At 45.7% G+C, this 19,873-nt stretch overlaps 1 long non-coding RNA gene across 1 annotated transcript in view; it reads right to left on the bottom strand.

Annotated features, from left to right (window-relative positions):
- Positions 1–19,873, bottom strand: part of LOC137301285 (uncharacterized) — a 130,793-nt gene that overhangs the window by 7,283 nt on the left and 103,637 nt on the right. The window contains exon 5 of the long non-coding RNA XR_010958259.1: positions 14,817–14,907. This is a non-coding gene — a long non-coding RNA (uncharacterized lncRNA). The remainder of the gene's footprint in view (positions 1–14,816; positions 14,908–19,873) is intronic.

Genomic DNA, 19,873 nt, shown 5'->3' with positions numbered 1-19,873 from the left:
CCGTAAAGGGGCAAAATGTCCTTCAACAATCACACAAAAGGGAAAAGTCCGTTTTCTCAATTTTATATTTTTAATGTGCAGATTTACCAGGATTATTTGTTTAAAAAGGTTAGATCATTCAATGAAATAGAGAATAACAGATACCTGGGGGTGAGTTAGAGGCTGGAATCTGATTGAGGGATTCGGGGGGTTTATATATAAATAACAGCTACCTGGGGGTGAGTTAGAGACTGGAATCTAATTGAGGGGTTCGGGGGTTTATATATAGAATAACAGATACCTGGGGGTGAGTTACAGGCTTGAATCTAATTGAGGGGTTCGGGGGTTTATATATAGAATAACGGATACCTGGGGGTGAGTTAGAGACTGGAATCTAATTGAGGGGTTCGGGTGGTTTACATATAGAATAACAGGTACCCAGGAGTGAGTTACAGGCTGGGATCTAATCAAGGGGTTCAGGTGGTTTATATATAGAATAACATATACCTGGGGGCATTAAGGCAAGGGATGTCAGTGCCAGAGAATTAAATATTTTCCATTAAGGCTACCCAGTGTCAGCATCAAGCACTCCTACTTGAACCATGTGAGAGTGGGATGCAGAGTAAAGGACCCACCATTCAAACCCCACAATGTCCCTTAATCTCAACCTCAGAAGAGCGCCCTCCATTGCATCTCTCTGATATATTTCCACTCCCCGCACCAGTCGTATTTCTGGCCTTTCTGAGTTGTCAAATTCAGGTAATTTTTTATCCAGTGGGCCAGTTTCAACTCGGCCCTGGGCAGCGCCTGGCTCCAAACCGATTCCACATCCCAGCATTACGGCCATCAGGGAGAGGAGCCAGGGCTGCCTTTAAATCCAGATCCTGAGAGTGTGAGGTCAACGCTCTTACCCAGGGAAGCTCGAAAACATGACCGACAATTCAAACGCAGCCCATGGGATCCTTTGGCACAACCGGTGAAGCTCCTGTCACTTCTGAAGTACACAGGATTAAAAGCATAGAAACAGGCCATTCGGCCCAACTGGTCTATGCCGCTGTTTGTGCTCCACATGAGCCTGCTCCCACCCTACTTCAGGCAACCCTATCTGCATCACCTTCTATTCCTTTCTCCCTCATGTGTTTCTTAAATGCATCCATGCTATTCGCCTCAACTACTCCTTGTGGGAGCGAGTTCCACATTCTCACCACTCTCTGGGTAAAGAAGGTTCCCCTGAATTCCCTATTGGGTTTATTAGTGACTATCTTATATTTATGGCCCCTAGTTTTGGTCTCCCACACAAGAAACATCTTCTCTGCATCTACCTATCAAACCCTTTCATTATGTTAAAGACCTCTATCAGGTCACCCCTCAGCCTTCTCTTTTCCAGAGAAAAGAGTCCCAGCCTGTTCAGTCTTTCCCAATAGTTATAACCTCTCAGTTCTGGTATCATCCTTGTAAATCTTGTTTGCACCTTCTCCAGTGCCTCTATATCCTTTCTGTAATCTGGATATCAGAACTGTGCACAATACTACAAGTGTGGCACAGAAAAAGGCCATTCGGCCCATCGTGCCTGTGCCAGCTTTTTGAAAGAGCTATCCAATTAGTCCCACTCCCATAAGACCATAAGGCCATAAGAGATAGGAGCAGGAGTAGGCCATTCGGCCCCTCGAGCCTGCTCCACCATTTAATGAGATCATGGCTGATCTGATTTTTACCTCAACTCCACTTTCCCGCCCTTTCCCCATATCCTTTGACTCCCTTGCTGATCAAAAATTTGTCTAACTCAGCCTTGAATGTATTCAATGACTCAGCCTCCACAGCTTTTTGGGGTAAAGAATTCCAAAAATTCACAACCCTCTGGGAGAAGAAATTCCTCCTCATTTCCATCTTAAACGGGCGATCCCTTATTCTGAGACTATGCCCCCCAGTTTTAGATTCCCCCATGAGGGGTAACATCCTCTCAGCATCTACCCTATCGAGTCCCCTCAGAATCTTGTATGTTTCAATAAGATCTCCTCTCATTCTTCTAAACTCCAATGAGTATAGACCCAACCTGTTCAATCTTTCCTTGTAAGACAACCCTTCCATACCCGGAATCAACCTAGTGAACCTTCTCTGAACTGCCTCCAATGCAAGTATGTCCTTCCTTAAATAAGGGCACCAGAACTGTACGCAGTACTCCAGGTGTGGTCTCACCAGCACCCTGTACACTTGGAGCATGACTTCCCTGCTTTTATGCTCCATCCCCCTAGAAATAAAGACCAATATTCCGTTTGCCTTCCGGATTACCTGCTGCACCTGTATGTTGACTTTTTGTGTTTCATGTACGAGGACACCCAGATCCCTCTGTACCGCAGCATTTTGTAGTATTTCTCCATTAAAATAATATTTTGCTTTTTTATTTTTCCTCCCAAAGTGGATGACTTCACATTTTCCCACATTATATTCCATCTGCCAAATTTTTGCCCATTCGCTTAACCTGTCAATATCCCTTTGCAGACTCTTTGTGTCCTCATCGTAACTTGCTTTTCCACCTATCTTTGTATCATCGGCAAATTTGGCCACAAGACACTCTGTTCCTTCATCCAAGTCATTGATATATATTGTAAATAGTTGAGGCTCCAGCACTGATCCCTGCGGCACCCTACTAGTTACAGATTGCCATTTTGAAAATGACCCTTTTATCCCGACTCTGTTTTCTGTTAGTTAGCCAATCCTCTATCCATGCCAGTATATTACCCCCAACACCATGAGCTCTTATCTTGTGCAGTAATCTTTTATGAGGCACCTTATCGAATGCCTTTTGGAAATCCAAATACTGCATCCATTGGTTCCCTTTTATCCACCCTGCCCGTTACTTCCTCAAAGAACTCTAATAAATTTGTCAGACATGATTTTCCCTTCATAAAACCATGTTGACTCTCCTTGATTGTATTTTGAGTCTCCAAATGTCCTGCTACTATTTCCTTAATAATGGATTCTAGCATTTTCCCAGTGACAGATGTTAGGCTAACTGGTCTATAGTTACCTGCTTTCTGTCTCACTCCCTTCTTCAATAGGGATGTTATGTTTGCAGTTTTCCAATCCGCTGGGACCTTTCCAGAATCTAGTGAATTCCTTGCTCTTTCCTCTTAGCCCTGAAAACTTCTTCCCCTTCAAGTATTTATCCAATTCACCTTTGAAAGTTATTATTGAATCTGCTTCCACCGCCCTTTCAGGCAGATCATAACAACTCGCTGCGTAAAGAAATTTCTCCTCATCTCCCCTCAATCCAACTCAGACTGACCAACCTTTCTTTGACAGCTGTGAGGGTTTGACTTGAAATGTCATTGGACAGCCTCAGTCCAGCTCAAATTAAATACAGACCTCTGTATAATTTGCTAGTCATTTTTTTTTTATTCGTTCATGGGATGTGGGCGTCGCTGGCGAGGCCGGCATTTATTGCTCATCCCTAATTGCCCTTGAGAAGGTGGTGGTGAGCCGCCTTCTTGAACCGCTGCAGTCCGTGTGGTGAAGGTTCTCCCACAGTGCTGTTAGGAAGGGAGTTCCAGGATTTTGACCCAGCGACGATGAAGGAACGGCCGATATATTTGCAAGTGGGGATAGTAAACTGGTCATCACACTCAGAGACGCCATAGGATGGCTGGTGTGAGGAATGGAGATGCCACACTTGTGGACTAGGAGACGCTCTTCTGAGATTGGGGTTAAGGCATCGATTGTTCTGGCAGAGGGAGCTGTACCCAGCATCAAACCCGTGTTATCCTTGGCTTGATACTGAGGTCGGTATATATATATATATATATATACATATACACCTCATCCATGCCTTTATTACCTCTAGACTCAACTATTCCAATGCTCTCCTGCCTGGCCTCCCACCTTGCACCCTCAGTAAATTTGAGCCCATCCAAAACTCTGCTGCCCGTATCCTAACTCGCACTCAGTTCTGCTCACCCATCACCCCCTGTGCTCACTGACCTACATTGGCTCCCAGTCCGGGAACACCTTGATTTTAAAATTCTCATCCTTGTTTTCAAATCCCTCCATGGCCTCGCCCCTGCCTATCTCTGCAACCTCCTCCGAGATCTCTGCACTCCTCCAATTCTGGCCTCTTGCGCATCACCGATTTTAATTGCTCCACCATTGGCGGCCGTGCCTACAGCTGCCTAGGCCCTAAGCTCTGGAATTCCCTCCCTAAACCTCTCCACCTCTCTCTCCTCCTTTAAAATGCTCCTTGAAACCTATTTGTTTGACGAAGCTTTTGGTCACCAGTCCTAATATCTCCTTATGTGGCTCGATGTCAATTTTTTGGTCCCAAATCTTGTCTGAATACGGGATATTTTACTACGTTAAAAGCGCTATATTAATGCATGTTGAGCTTCCCTGATAGTTTAGTGAGTAACTGCACCATTTAGTGTCTTACTGAGCCATTCAGATTAGAAGATCCCGGTTTAATTCCCAGTCCATGCTGAGTTTGCTGATCTCACCCAGGACAACAGTTGGGGTCCCTATAATTAACCTCCAGCCCCTTGGGATAGGGAGCGGGAGAGATTCTCTTCCTAATCACTATCCAACAACCCCCCCCCGCTGGAAAGTGAGACATCGGGTGAGGACAAAATCGGGCTCCGTCGTGATGCCCCGGGTGGTTGAATAGCTTGTTGATAGTCACTGCCTATGGGTGCCTGGCCGAGGTATTGGGCGGCTGCTGGTGACTATGGAACTGTACCCCAACTGCAAGGACTGAGTGCATTCAGGAGCGGGAGGGGATAAAAACAGCAAAAGGAAATTACTCACATAACAGGCATTCATTGTACGTGAAATACCTAAAGAGGAATAATTTGCAGGGTTATGGGGAAAGAGCAGGAGAGTGGGACTAATTGGATCGTTCTTTCAAAGAGCCGGCACAGGCATGATGGGCCGAATGGCCTCCTTCTGTGCTGTATCATTCGATGATTCTCCTTGAGGACTTAACTCGTCATTACCTCTTCTACCAGAAGGGGGCCCAATCTGAGAGACTTCTATCGAGCAACACACAGAAAGGGAGAGCGAGTGTGGATTCAGATCGTTTAATAATTATCATTTAATCACTGTTAGCAGATAATGATGCTTTGTAAGGCTGGGGAAAGGGCCTGAATGCAGATTGAGATTTCAGAGGTGACAAATCACTAAATATAAACCTCGATAATACTCCTGATATTGATAATTGGGATGAATAGTGATTTTATTTTATTTTGACACTTTGATTTGTGCAAGTCTGCGGAATAATTTCTGTTTTTGTTTTTGCAATAATCTTCCAGCTCAAACATTTTAACAGATGTTAGACAGTAACGAGGCACGTTACTCAAAGCACTGACAAGTGAATATAAGGGTGACAATAATATTTGATGCTTATGCTTTATTTCAAGCAGATTTGTAGCTTTTATGGTTCTCGCCTTTTCCTAACGACCTTTTGAAGTGCTGCATTTGTTTTTATTATTCATTCTCGGGATGTGGGCGTCGCTGGCGAGGCCGGCATTTATTGCCCATCCCTAGTTGCCCTGAGAAGGTGGTGGTGAGCCGCCTTCTTCTTGAACCGCTGGTCAGGGTTTGGTACAGCCGATTGGCTTGTTGGGCCACTTTGGAGGGCAGGTTAAGACTGGAGTCACATGTAAACATAAAAAACATAAGAAATAGGAGCAGGAGTAGGCCAATTGGCCCCTCGAGCCTGCTCCGCCATTTAATAAGATCATGGCTGATCTGATCCTAACCTCAAATCTAAATTCATGTCCAATTTCCTGCCCGCTCCCCGTAACCCCTAATTCCCTTTACTTCTAGGAAACTGTCTATTTCTGTTTTAAATTTATTTAATGATGTAGCTTCCACAGCTTCCTGGGGCAGCAAATTCCACAGACCTACTACCCTCTGAGTGAAGAAGTTTCTCCTCATCTCAGTTTTGAAAGAGCAGCCCCTTATTCTAAGATTATGCCCCTTAGTTCTAGTTTCACCCATCCTTGGGAACATCCTTACCGCATCCACCCGATCAAGCCCCTTCACAACCTTATATGTTTCAATAAGATCGCCTCTCATTCTTCTGAACTCCAATGAGTAGAGTCCCAATCTACTCAACCTCTCCTCATATGTCCACCCCCTCATCCCAAAGGAGGCCCAGACCAGGTAAGGATGTTAGTGAACCAGTTGGGTTTTTAACGACAATCTGATAGCTTCCCCGATCACTTTTATTGAGACCCTGCTTTTAGAATCATAGAATCATAGAAGTTTACAACATGGAAACAGGCCCTTCGGCCCAACATGTCCATGTCGCCCAGTTTATACCACTAAGCTAGTCCCAATTGCCTGCACTTGGCCCATATCCCTCTATACCCATCTTACCCATGTAACTGTCCAAATGCTTTTTAAAAGACAAAATTGTACCCGCCTCCACTACTGCCTCTGGCAGCTCGTTCCAGACACTCACCACCCTTTGAGTGAAAAAATTGCCCCTCTGGACCCTTTTGTATCTCTCCCCTCTCACCTTAAATCTATGCCCCCTCGTTATAGACTCCCCTACCTTTGGGAAAAGATTTTGACAATCTACCTTATCTATGCCCCTCATTATTTTATAGACTTCTATAAGATCACCCCTAAACCTCCTACTCTCCAGGGAAAAAAGTCTCAGTCTATCCAACCTCTCCCTGTAAGTCAAACCATCAAGTCCCGGTAGCATCCTAGTAAATGTTTTCTGCACTCTTTCTCGTTTAATAATATCCTTTCTATAATAGGGTGACCAGAACTGTACACAGTATTCCAAGTGTGGCCTTACTAATGCCCTGTACAACTTCAACAAGACATCCCAACTCCTGCATTCAATGTTCTGACCAATGAAACCAAGCATGCTGAATGCCTTCTTCACCACCCTATCCACCTGTGACTCCACTTTCAAGGAGCTATGAATCTGTACTCCTAGATCTCTTTGTTCTATAACTCTCCCCAACGCCCTACCATTAACGGAGTAGGTCCTGGCCCGATTCGATCTACCAAAATGCATCACCTCACATTTATCTAAATTAAACTGAATTCAAACAACAACAACAACAACTTTCATTCATACAACACCTTTAACGTAGTAAAATGTCCCAAAGCGCTTCACAGGAGCATTAATCAGACAAAAATTGACACCAAGCCAAAGAGGAGATATTAGGACTAAAAGCTCGATTAAAGAGGGAATACTTAGACTGCCAGGGTGGGATTTGAACTCACTATTTGCTGGATTACTAGTCCAAACACATAACTGCACTGCCACCATTCCCAAAAGTGTCATATTGTTATGTTTGAGTTATCTTTGAAACAATATTTTCTGAAGCTTAACAGCCCTCCTGAAGAGTATCCTGACTCAGTGGGTAAATGTATCGCCATAGAGATCAGGAAGGTCCCAGGTCCATCTCTCGTCTGTATTGAGGGGCAGCAGTAACAGGGACCTCAGTGCTTCTGGACTAGGGAGGGGGACAGACCAGACAGGGCTTCCCCCTCGTGGCCGCTGTCCAGTAACCTTTAATGGAGAGTGGGTGTGTATTGGTATTGGGTTAGGACAGGAGCGGTCTCTGTCGTGATGCTCCCCTTAGTCGAATAGTCGATCCAGACTCATGCGTAAATAATGGCAACTTGGGCAAGGCACCGATAGGTGGATCTGCACGATTGTAGGTGTCATCTCATTAAGGACGGGAGGGGAGAAACATGAAAGGATGGGGGGAAAAAGGGAGTTTAAAGGAAAGAACACAATTGCAAGGCTTTTAAGCAAAGGTTATGATATTCCCATGTGGTTTCAGGTCCCCCGCACAGGTGAGTTATATCCATTCTGTGGCCGGCATCTGTCTGGGTTTCTGTACTTCCGCACATGACCGCCCCAGATAGCTCTGATTCACTGCCTGACTCCCTCCTGGCTGTCTAAGGGGCAGTGATTTATTACAATTCACAGGCTGCTAATTAGCTGGCTGCTCTCGATCAATGTTGGTTTGCGGGGGGGCGGGGGGGGGGAGGAAGGGAGGGAGGAAGCGGGGGGGGGGGAAATCGAGCAGCTCCCTTTCAAACCACCAATGACCTCCTGTATTGTGGGCCAGAACCTGATACAGTGTAAGGGCATTGCTCTTGATAACTACCATAATTCCTGGTGTATATGTCACACGGTAAAGTATATTCGTGCTCCCCTCTAATCACTGCGGAGAAAATTATACAGTGGTGGGAGGTACAGGATTGTGTTTTTTCAAAAAAGTTTCAGCAACTGAGAAATTGCCTCATATACTTACACAATATGTACGTCAGAATTGAGTGCTCAGCATTTTTGGGGGAGGAAATAAGGGATTTTTTGCAAAATGGACAGTGAGGGTTAGCTTTAACTGGATAACGTGTTTCTGTACAATCTCATTGGTGTGGTGTTTTAACCCACTCAGTAACTGGTTAAAGTAAATGGATTAGCAACTGCTGTTTGTGGGATCTTGCTGTGCACAAATTGACTGCCGGGTTTACAACATCAACTACACTTAAAAAAAAAAGTACTTCATTGGTTATAAACTGCTTTGGGGCGTCCTGGGGTCATGAAAGGCGCTATATAAATGCAAGTTCTTTTCTTTTTAAGTAGCTTAAAGTAGAGTATTATGCCAGAGCATTAACCATTGGACCATGGGGGGAAATTTAACCCCATCATGCTGTACATTAAGCTGGGATTGTTCTCCTTGGAGCAGAGAAGGTTAAGAGAAAGGTGTTCAAAATTATGAGGGGTTTTGATAGAGTAAATAAAGAGAAACTGTTTCCACTGGCAGGAGGGTCGGTAATCAGAGGACACAGATTTAGGTTAATTGGCAAAAGAACCAGAGGGGAGTCGAGAAGAATTTTTTTACGCAGGGAGTTGTTCTGATCTGGAATGCACTGCCTGAAAGGGCGGTGGAAGCAGATTCAATAGTAACTTTCAAAAGAGAATTGTATATATACTGGAAGGGGAAAATTTGCAGAGCAATGGGGAAAGGGATAGCTCATCCAAAGAGCCGGCACAGGCACAATGGGCCGAATGGCTTCCTTCTGAACTGTATGATTCTATGATTCTCTCCTTGAATATCAAACTGACTCCCCTATGATTCCTCACTAACTACAATAAAATAAACGAGAAAATGCTGCATACAGATAACAGGATATAATCTTACAGTCTTTTCACTTTGAGGCATTTGCATGATTTTTTTTGCGGTAGTAGAATTTTATCTTTTCCTTCGTCTGTCTGGCCTGAGACTCGCGCTGCAGGCGCTGCTCCCCACGCACTGTCAGCGCCTCCTCCAGCCTGCAGCCAGAAGGTACCAGAGACCACTGGGCTATGACCTTTCCCCCCCCCAGCCCATGTCGGGGCAGCTGCGACACACCTCAGACCTGAAGCTGAGCGGAACTGGGCTCGTCCCCTTGCCCCGTCTCTGCTCTGCGATACCCAGCGTCAGAGCACCTCCCGCCATCTCATGACACCCCCCCCCACCCCACCCCCTGACTACCGGCACCCTCCCACCCCGCCCCCAGCTTGAAAGCTCAAAGCACTGCACGGCACTCGAAGAGTTAATCGCACCAGGGCTTAATCACTGCCTGAGAATAGTTATCCATAAAGGGAAAAGGCCGTTAACTGTTGTCCACTGAAATCTCTGTGCCCGCTCCTAAGAGCCTGCCCATAACAGAATTCTCCTATGTGCTCAACATATATATTGGAAGCCTATTCAGGTCGAAACGCCTGCTGTGCCAATTGAACTATACCGGTGACACAGCTATAACAGGCCCGGGCTGCGTGCCAGACGGGCTGGTCCATTACTAGGCAGACTGCTGAACCAGCGTCCTTTATTCTCAGGGTTTGTTTTGTGAGAAAATGTATTCGCACAATACCTGGGCATACATTCTTTTTAAAAAATCCTTCGGGTTTAGCGCACAATAATTTACTTACACCAGTCGGTAGGGTGTCCAGTGTTCCAGACACATCTTATCAAGCAGGTAGAAAGAAAGGCTTGTCTTGTTCAGCTGGGTTTTCTCTCTCTCTCTCTCTGCAATCTGCCTTTTTTTTTCTCTCTCCAAACACACTCAAGCACAAAGATTCATTGTTTTCCCTTCAGTGTGCCTCACGCAGCTATCGCTAGCAAGGTCAACCATACCAGGTATCTGGTTTTAATTAAGTAACAGACATCACCGCACCAGCCCGGCATACTTCGACTACAAGGCTGTTCAGTGAAAGGAGTCTGTGTTTGTACACACACTCGTTCGCGCGCGCACACACACACACACACACACACACACACACACATACACACAATCTCGCACGCACACACACAGATACACTCACACACAGATACACTCACACACAGATACACTCACAAGCACACTCTTGCACACACATACACACACTTGCACACGCACACTCTCACACAGACACTCTCACATACACACACAAACACATTCACACTCTAGCACACAATTCTCCCTCCCTCCCCCTTGCTTTAACTGGTGCCCGTTGTGTCACCGCATGATTAACCAACTCTGAAGAATTATTTCTCCCACTTTGTCTCTCTCTCTCTCTCTGTCGTCCTAAGGCTCATACACTGATATAACATCGGTATTTCAAGACCATGACATCGAATGTTTATAAAGGTCTCTCTCTCTCCCACAAGGTAAAGCCAAACCCATTCTTTACCAGATTTTATTTTTATATTTTCATTACAAATTCACATGTCCACATTTATAATGGGAATTGCTTATGCTGCAATTACACCTTCTGGCCATTGGTGGTGCTTCAGAGCGTTCACTGGGCAGAGGGTGTAAAGTTTACATGTGCAGCTTCCATTCTAAGTCTGGGGAATTTTTAATGAAAACAGTTGCTAGGAAGTGCGTACAGATATAAGGACGGTGAATTTTCGCAGTTTTCTCATGCTCATTTGCCATAACTTTCTCCGCGGCTCTTCCGCCAAAGTTCCGGCAGACAAGCAGGAGAAACCCTCTAGAAATTCACCCACATGCATCATACAATACCAGTCGATCTGCTGTGGCATTATACACATGGAGTCAAGGCCAAGTGTATTATTCAGCTGAAGCAGGGCTAGAGGCCAGTGGTAGATGGACCAGGGCATACAGGCGTCATTCAGTTCTCATTTGAAACTCATATGTTCTGTCCTTGTTTTCATATTTCCACTCTGAATTCCTATGCCTATGTAAACTTGTCACGTTGTAATTATACCCTCCCACCATTAGTGTCACTGCAGCAACTCTACCAGCGGCAGGGTGTCACTACATTGTGACAAGTTTACTTGGCAGCATTACATCCACTAACACATGGTGTGTTATCATGTAACATATAAGCAGGAGATGTACACCCAGTAATACTCTATATTTTTGTATAACACGTACAGGAATATTACACCCAATAACGCACAGTGTGTTATATACTAAATACAGGAGCGTTATACGCAGTAACACACAGTGTGTCATTATATAATATATATACAGCAGCATCATATCTAGTAATACATGATATGTTATATAAAATACTAATAGATCTCCCGTGTCATTTTACATGTGGAGTCCAGAGCAAATGTGGTCTTCAGATGAAGCAGGGTTAGAGGGCGGGAGATGATTGAACCAAAGCGTACAGATGTAATTCAACCTATCCTTATTTTTATATAATACTTTGATTTATACTATTGTTTATAGTTGAGTAACAAAACTTACCATAAATTGGGAAGCAGGGAAATAGAGTTGGTTGGGGCAACGGAGTTTCTCTGAAGAGCTGGGAGATGCAAAACTAATGTGCTGCAGTGCCACCACTGGTGGGAAGGTGTAATTACAGCGTGACATGTTTATATAGGCAATTTCCATTGTAAATGTTGACATAGGAATTGGCTATAATGGAAAAACTTTCCAAGTGAGACAACCAATTTAAGAAAGAAATAAAGAGAAAACTTGCATTGACATCCCAAAGTGCTTCACAACCAATTAAGTACTTTTGAAATGTTATAGGGAAACAAAGCAGCCAACTTGCACACAGCAAGATCCCACAAACAGCAAAGAGATAAATGACCAGATAATCTGTTTTGAAGAATAAATATTGACCCAGAACACCTCCCATGCTTTATTCAAATAGCACATTGGATTTTTCACATGTGCCTAGGAGGGTAGACAGGGCCTCAGTTTAACATCTCATCTGAAAGACAGCACCTCTGACAGTGCAGCACTCTCTCACTACTGCACTGGACATGTCAGCCTGGATTATGTGCTGAAGTGTCTGGAGTGAGACTGTGAACCCACAAGCTTCTGACTCAGAGGCGAGCGTGCTAACGACTGAGCCAAGGCTGACACTGCAGAGGCTAAAAGCACGCTGTCTGATATCAGTAACAAAGACGTTCATGTGACCTTCCTTTGTCCAGTGTTTTAACAAAGGTGTTAAAACAGGAAGAATTTCATACTAACATGTCACTGGAATCACATGGTGCATCTTCAACCCAACTGTGTCAATTAGTGTTGAGTTAAGGGCAGTTTTGAACTGTGGACTTTTACCTGTGTTCAGACTGCCTCAGCCTCATCTATCTTGGTACCCAGGGGGCCTGTCAGACTACTTTAGGAATGAAGTCCCTTCACACGTAAAGACCTAAAATATTATGACATCCAACAAAGATATGAATCTTACACTGGACAGTCAACGTGGACAGCAAGAGTGAAACGTAAAAACCGCAAAACACAGAGCTGTCAATGTCACAACTAGAAATTTCCCCTCAACTAAGAATCCAAGCAAGGACGCCTCGCTGAACGCACACTGCCCCCAACCAAGAGACTCGGGGAAGAGAGGGAGGGGATATCATGGGATGGGTGTAACAAAAATTGTTCATCAGGTATTATTACTCTGCCCCTCCCCTTGTCAATTTTCTCTTCCCCTCTTCTGATGGCACAGTCCTCTGCTGGGACTCTGTTTCACCAGTGCATGGAGCTCTCCATTCCCCTGCTACTTAGATCGATTTTTTTGTTGGCTAAGGGTATCAAGGGATATGGAGCAAGGGATGAGGCACAGATCAGCCATGATCTAACAGAGGGGCAGAACAGGCTCGAGGGGCTGAATGGCCTACTCTGGTTCCTATGTTCCTAAATGGCCGTGTGTGAAGCTGGACAGTGACACTGCCCACGCCCGATATCTAGTCCCGCACTCTCCAGTTGGTCGGTCAGATGGTGAGAACTGCTGGCTGATTCTCCCCTTCCTAACACGGGGATGCTGAGATCAGGACTCCGCACAGGTCCAGGGGATTGAACTGGGAGCTGCAGCTCTGTCTGGCTCAGCTGAACACCATGCAATGAACGTGCCTTTACCCTCGGAGTCATCGTTGGGTATAAATTGCAACCGGCTCGACCACCGAGTGGGTTTTCTTGGCGCTTGCTCTCTTTCCATTTGCAACATGAAATGAACTGAGTCACCCGTTGACGGTAAATGTGCTTGGGGGGTTCTACCTGAGTCTTGGGACACATTAGCAGAGCCTCCGCCCCCTCATAACATACAGCACTCTCTCAGTAAAAACACTGCATCACTGAGGCATTCAGTACAAGGTGGGTGGGGGTGGGGGTTTCAGGGCCGTGAGTTTCAGATCGGGGGGAGGGGAGGCACCATGCTTGCTCAAGGAGGTGGATGAGATTGGTGACTATTCCAATGCTCTCCTGGCCGGCCTCCCAACCTCCACCCTCTGTAAACTTGAGCTCATCAAAAACTCTGCTGCCCCGTATCCTAACTCGCACCAAGTCCCGTTCACCCATCACCCCCTGTGCTCACTGACCTACATTGGCTCCCGGTCCGGCAATGGCTTAATTTTAAAATTCTCATCCGTGTGTTCAAATCCCTCCATGGCCCTCGCCCCCTCCCTGTCTCTGTAACCTCCTCCAGCCCTACAACCCTCCGAGATCTCTGCGCTCCTCCAATTCTGGCCTCTTGACCATCCCTGATTTTAATCGCTTCACCATTGGCGGCCGTGCCTTCAGCTGCCTCGGCCACAAATTCTGCAATTCCCTCCCTAAACCTCTCTGCCTCACTACCTCTCTCTCCTCCTTTAAGACGCTCCCTAAATCCTACCTCTTTGACCAAGCTTTTGGTCACCTGCCCTAATATCTCCTTATGTGGCTCGGTGCCAAATTTTGTTTGATTACACTCCAGGGAATCACCTTGGGACGGTTCACCACATTAAAGGCGCTGTATAAATGCAAATTGTTGTTGTTCCACAAGCCAAACAATGGGTGTTCTCTCCTGCCTCCTGTTGGCTGTATGTAGAGTTGCACTGGCACACAACCAGGAGCAGGATGTCAGCCCAGCTTTCCAGATGGGTAATGTGGGGGAGAGGAATTAACGAGAGAAGCGATATGGTGAGGATTTGGGGTTGATGGATATGGTGAGGAGGTGGGGTTGATGGATATGGTGAGGAGGTGGGGTTGATGGATATGGTGAGGAGGTGGGGTTGATGGATATGGTGAGGATTTGGGGTTGATGGATATGGTGAGGAGGTGGGTTGATGGATATGGTGAGGAGGTGGGGTTGATGGATATGGTGAGGAGGTGGGTTGATGGATATGGTGAGGATTTGGGGTTGATGGATATGGTGAGGAGGTGGGTTGATGGCTTGAGGGATATGGTGAGGAGGTGGGGTTGATGGATATGGTGAGAAGGTGGGTAGTGAGCCTTGATCTATGAATTGGGGATGGTCTTGTTCAGCCTAAGGACCTTTTCCTGTTCTTAAATATTCTTCTGTTGATATGTATGAAAATCACATCAGTACCTTGACAGTCCAATTGCTGATAAATTCAGTGTGTTGCACACAAGAGACTTACCCCATTCAAAAGGCACCAGGGTCGCCATGAGGTCCTTTGGACGACTGGAATATCCCAGGGTTCCCCAGACCACCATTTAAAACGAGACATTCTATTACAAAAAAAGAGTCAGCATCATTTATTGGGATTTATTACAGGGTGAGCTGTGTGATTATGGGCACGATGCCAGGGTCAGACACTAAGCAGAGCCATGGCTCAGTGGGAAGCTCACTCATCTCTGAGTCAGAATGTCGTGGGTTCAAGTCCCACTCCAGAAACTTGGCACACAATCCAGGCCAACACTCCCAGTGCAGTACTGAGGAAGTGCTGCACTGTCGGAGGTGCTGCCTTTCAGGTGAGACATTAAACCGAGGCCCCGTCTGCCCTCTCAGGTAAATGTAAAGGATCACATGGCACAATTTTGAGGAAGATAAGGGCCAATGTTAATCTGGTCATTATTGCATTGCTGTTTGTGGGATCTTGCTGTGTGCAAATTGGCTGCTGCGTTTCCTACATTACAACAGTGGCTGTAAAGTGTTTTGGGATGTGTGAGGTCGTGAAAGGTGTTATATAAATGCACGTCTTTCTTGCTTTCTGGTTGTCAGCACAGGGAAGAGGGGCTGGGATTGTTCGAAATGAGTGTCACTCCCGAAACATTCTCTGGCACCTCTTACTGCCTGATTTCAGGGCAGCAGTCAAAATAAACCCCCTCCCATCTCAGTGTGCGGCTCGGGGCAGGGGAGAGGGAGGGGATGTTGGAGGCAAGGACAAGGAAACAAAATAATAAAAATACGGAAACAATTGTAAACTTTACACGTGGGACAGGATCGCTCGTATTCCCAGCGGGCACTGCGGCACATCTCAACCGAACAGAATCAGCCCCAAAATAAAACAGGGCAGGTGCTGGAGTTACACTCAGAACCACAACCCCCAGGCAAACTTCGGTTAACCTGAACTACACTGAGCAGGTGACGCCAAACAGAGTCTGTGGCGTCAGGATGTAGAGGCACTGGAGAAGGTGCAAAAGAGGTTTACAAGAATGATACCAGAACTGAGAGGTTATAACCATCAGGAAAGACCGAACAGGCTGGGGCTCTTTTCTCTAGAAAAGAGGAGGCTGAGGGGTGACCTGATAGAGGCCTTTAAAAATAGTCTCATAGGGTAGACACTTCCATGGGAGACCACAATTAGGGGCCATAAATATAAGATAGTCACTAATAAATCGGAATTCAGGAGAAACTTGCCGAACTCGCTACCACATGGAATGGTTGAGGGGAATGGCATAGACGCATTTAAGGGGAAGCTAGATAAACACATGAGGGAGCAAGGAATAGAAGGATATGCTGATAGGGTGAGATGAAGTAGGGAGGGATGAAGCTCGTGTGGAGCATAAATACCGGCATAGATGTTTCTGTGCTGTAAATTCTATGTCTGCCATCAGGAGGGGATGAAACCAGATGGAAGACATAGCTAGTGCTCTCTACTGCCTCCTCGTGGGCAGCAGCAGTAACAGTATCAGAAAAGGCTACTTGTATTACATAGAATGTACAGCACAGAAACAGGCCATTCGGCCCAACTGATCTATGCCGGTATTTATGCTCCACACGAGTCTCCTCCTATCCCTCTTCAAGTCACCCTATCTGCATATCTCGGCACTGGATGAGGCTTTACCTGGTCCTCCAAAGGTGGAGAAGAGCTGACTAAAAGAAAAATTATGTAAAAATATTTTCTTTTAAAAAAAAGGGACAATGCCACAGAAAGGGTAGAGAGAGAGAAACTATTTCCTCTGGTGGGGTGGGGAGTCCAGAACAAGGGGGCATAACCTTAAAATTAGAGCTAGGCCGTTCAGGGGTGATGTCAGGAAGCACTTCTTCACACAAAGGGGAGTGGAAATCTGGAACTCTCTCCCCCAAAAAGCTGTTGAGACTGGGGGTCAATTGAAAACTTCAAAACTGAGATTGGTAGATTTTTGTTGGGTAAGGGTATTAAGGGTTACGGAACCAAGGAGGGTGAATGGAGTTAAGATACAGATGAACCACGATCTAATTGAATGACGGAACAAGCTGGAGGGGCTGAATGGCCTCCTCCTGTTCCTATGTTCCTCCGAAAGTAACTGCTCCAATAACTTCTCAGATGGAGCGAGGTATTGGTCTAATGGCAGCGTTCCCACTGCTGAGTCAGAAGGTATAAGTTTCGAATCCCGTTCCAGGCTCGGAATTCTGGGCTGACATTCAGCGGGATACTCATGCCTGGTGGGTGTCGGTGACCCTCCCTCACTGTATGGGTTGTGGGAGTCCATAAAACCCTCCCTCCTGCAATATAGGACTAACCACCCTATGGGCCAGCATAAAGGTGGTTACAGCCAATGGAAAGAGCGTTCATGGTTAATCAGCCTGCGAATCATAGAAAGTTACAGCACAGAAGGAGGCCATTCGGCCCATTGTGTCCGTGCTGGCTGAAAAAGAGCTATCCAGCTTAACCTCACTTTCCAGCACTTGGTCCGTAGCCCTGTAGGTTACGGCACTTCAAGTGCACATCCAAGTACTTTTTAAAATGAGTTGAGGGTTTCTGCCTCTACCACCCTTTCAGGCAGTGAGTTCCAGACTCCCACCACTGGGTGAAAAAAATTCTCCTCAGCTCCCCTCTAATCCTTCTACCAATTACTTTAAATCTATGCCCTCTGGTCACTGACTCCTCTGCTAAGGGAAATAGGTCCTCCCTGTCCACTTTATCTAGTCCTGTCATAATTTTATACACCTCAATTAAATCTCCCCTCAGCCTCATTTGTTCCAAAGAAAACAAACCCAGCCTATCCAATCTTTTCCCATAGCTAAAATTCTCCAGCCCTGGCAACATCCTTGTAAATCTCCTCTGCACCCTCTCTAGTGCAATCATATCTTTCCTGTAATGTGGTGACCAGAACTGTACGCAGTACTCAAGCTGTGGCCTAACCAATGTTTTATACAGTTCCAGCATAACCTCCCTGCTCTTATATTCTATGCCTTGGCTAATAAAGGAAAGTATTCCATATGCCTTTTTAACCACTTTATCTACCTGTCCTGCTACCTTCAGGGATCTGTGGTCATGCACTCCAAGGTCCCTCACTTCCTCTACACCTTTCAGTATCCTCCCATTTATTGTGTATTCCCTTGCCTTGTTTGCCCTCCCCAAATGCATTACCTCACACTTCTCTGGATTGAATTCCATTTGTCACTTTTCTGCCCACCTGACCAGTCCATTGATATCTTCCTGCAGTCTACAGCTTTCCTCCTCACCATCAACCACATGGCCAATTTTTGTATCATCTGCAAAATTCTTGATCAAGCCCCCCACATTCAAGTCCAAATCATTAATATATATCACAAAAAGCAAGGGACCTGGTACTGAGCCCTGTGGAACCCCACTGGAAACAGCCTTCCAGTCACAAAAACACCCATCGACCATTACCCTTTGCTTCCTGCCACTGAGACAATTTTGGATCCAACGAGCCACTTTCCCTTGGATCCTATGGGCTTTTACTTTTCTGACCAGTCTGCCATATGGGACCTTGTCAAAAGCCTTGCTAAAATCCATGTAGACTACATCAAACGCGCTACCCTCATCGACCCTCCTTGTTACCTGCTCAAAAAATTCAATCAAGTTAGTCAGACACAACCTTCCCTTAACAAATCCATGCTGACTGTCCTTGATTAACCCGTGCCTTTCTAAATGACAATTTATGCTGTCCCTCAGAATCGATTCCAATAATTTGCCCACCACCGAGGTTAGACTGACTGGCCTGTAATTGCTTGGTCTATCTCTTTCACACTATTCTCTCAGGGAAGATATGAAAACCTCGCTCAGACCTTTAGGTGTGACGCTCGTGTCATGACTGACAGTCCCGAAGAAAAGCAGAGCGCAGGGAAGGGATCTGCTCCCATGCATCAGCAAAGGGCACTCTACTGAGGCAAGCTGCCAAGGCATTGGCGGAGGGCCTTTTATCAAACCAGGCCATAACTGGCGAAATATCTCAACCCCTCCCCACCCAATCTCTATCAGTCCTAAGGTGGTGGTTTCAGAGTTAAATCCTTTTTCACTTAATTTATAAAATTAAGAAGAAACCAGCACTGGCAGTTACATAGATTTTACACAACAGCTATGACGAAAGGTCTTCGGCCTGAAACGTTAACTCTGTTTCTTTCTCCACAGACGCTGCCTCACTTGCTGAGCTTCTCCAGCATTTTCTGTTTTTATTTCAGGTTTCCAGCATCCTGCTTTTGACTATAAATCATAAATTTATAAAGTAAATTGAACCTCAGTGTTAGGTCTTTAAATAGAGAAATCAAAGGGAAGGTCCTAGCTCACTTACAACGAGTACCACCGAGAGCGAGAGAGAAGATGCTGTAAATCAGGAAAAAGTGGTTACTTGGCACCTAGCTTGGGTCTTAAAATCCTAACGGCTGCAGGAAGAAGGAGTTGGATTTTAGATCCTTGAACCCAATGTGTGTTGTTTGTTCTGGGATTATTATGGTTGGAGGGGAGAGATGAGTCTAAAGGGGGCTGCATCATCCCTGACAGTGACATCACACGCAGATGACATCGCATGCAGATGAGGTGTCAGTGCACTCCACTGAAATTTATATAATTGTGAAGAAGCCAAAAGAAATGTTTTCCAAACAGTACAAGCAAAGAGGGGGGAATAAACGAGCAGCTGGAAACTTGAAACAAAAACAGGAAGTGCTACAAATGCACAGCAGGTCTTTGCATAGAATTACATCGAAACTACGGCACAGAAACAGGTCATTCGGCCCAATTGGTCTGTGCTGGTGTTTATGCTCCACACACATCTCCTCCCACTCGATTTACCTCTTCCCACCCTGCCCTCGTATCATAGGAACAGGAGTAAGCCATTCAGCCCCTCGTGCCTGCTCCGCCATTTGATAAGATCATGGCTGATCTGTGATCTAACTCCATATACCTGCCTTTGGCCCATATCCCTTAATACCTTTGGTTGCCAAAAAGCTATCTATCTCAGATTTAAATTTAGCAATTGAGCTAGTATCAATTGCCGTTTGCGGAAGAGAGTTCCAAACTTCTAC

Source organism: Heptranchias perlo, chromosome 33 (genome assembly GCF_035084215.1).
Source record: "Heptranchias perlo isolate sHepPer1 chromosome 33, sHepPer1.hap1, whole genome shotgun sequence".
Lineage (NCBI taxonomy): Eukaryota > Metazoa > Chordata > Chondrichthyes > Hexanchiformes > Hexanchidae > Heptranchias > Heptranchias perlo.
Note: the sequence above shows the minus strand (reverse complement) of the source record. Positions and strands in the feature narration are given on the sequence as shown.